Source organism: Sphaerulina musiva (genome assembly GCF_000320565.1).
Source record: "Sphaerulina musiva SO2202 unplaced genomic scaffold SEPMUscaffold_18, whole genome shotgun sequence".
Taxonomy (NCBI): domain Eukaryota; kingdom Fungi; phylum Ascomycota; class Dothideomycetes; order Mycosphaerellales; family Mycosphaerellaceae; genus Sphaerulina; species Sphaerulina musiva.
The window spans coordinates 5,583-6,815 of record NW_016017400.1 but is presented as its reverse complement, the minus strand read 5'-3'; positions in this window follow the sequence as shown (position 1 = coordinate 6,815).

Genomic DNA, 1,233 nt, shown 5'->3' with positions numbered 1-1,233 from the left:
CTTAACCCCTATAGGGTAGCGTACTAGGATTCTAAAATTCCTACTTTCCCTCCTTTCAATTCCTACGTTCCCTCTCCTCTATCCTCTCGTAACGGATTCACGACGTCGGAGTCTGAAATACTATGTTTTCGTCTTCCTTTGCTTCCTCTCTAGGAGTCGGAAGCTCCCGATTCGAATCCTCCTCGTAGCTAGGAAGCTCTTCTGCTACCCCTATACGATCGAGCGCTCGCTTACGCCAACGATATAGTTCCGCGACGAACCTCCTACCGAGCCTAACACCAGGGGACCGCCGACGTAGAACAGAGGTTCGCAAGCGTCGTACAAGACGGCCGACTATAGTAGAAGAAGATCTAGATTCCTCTCTAGTACTCCCCGTTAAGCCGGACTATATCGGGGAGTAGGATATTAAGGCTAACTACTAGCTATAGAGGTTCAAGTATAAGGAGAACTTTGAGAAGTAGTACGAGGTACGCTAGTAGAACTATACTAGGAAGCGGCTCAAAAAGCGGAACGGTCGTACTATATTTGATCGGTCCCCAGTTACCTAGGGGAGTAAGTCTCGGACATCTTAGGTATAGGATTTCCTAGAGGAGGGAATGCTTCAAGAAGATGCGATACCCAAAGTCGTATATAGGTGCTATAACGCTGTACTAAAACATCCTATACTAAATACCGGTACAACGTCTATCGAGAAGTATCTGGACTCCTCGAACTACTAGAAGAAACAAGATAAGCGAGGGTTTACGAAGGAGATGTTTGCAACCGCAAAGCATCGACAAGTAAGTACTAACTACCGACGACTAGACCTGCCGACTATGCCTGCCAACTATGCCTGCCGACCATGTCTGCCGACTACATCTAAGTAACTATACTGAAACTTTATCTCTAGACTGTAAGCAATCCGCGATAGACGAGGGACCTAGGCTATATACCGGACGATTTCCCGCGCTTATCCTTCGAGATAATTATCGACAATAGTCTGCTATTCTAGTTCTTTGAACGACCGTCAGTAAAACAGACTTATATAGCCCTACTCCCGGGATAGGTCGAGACAATTCAGTTCAAATCCGCCTCGATATACCGTAGGATGCTCGGTACTAAGGTTCAAGAGTCTGCTGAATCCCTTAAGACCCGTCTTACTAGTAGATTCAAGATAGCTATCGCGTATAATAGCTAGCAATCCAGAGGTATAAAAACCTTATTCCTTACTATCCGGGTCTACTAGATTAACGA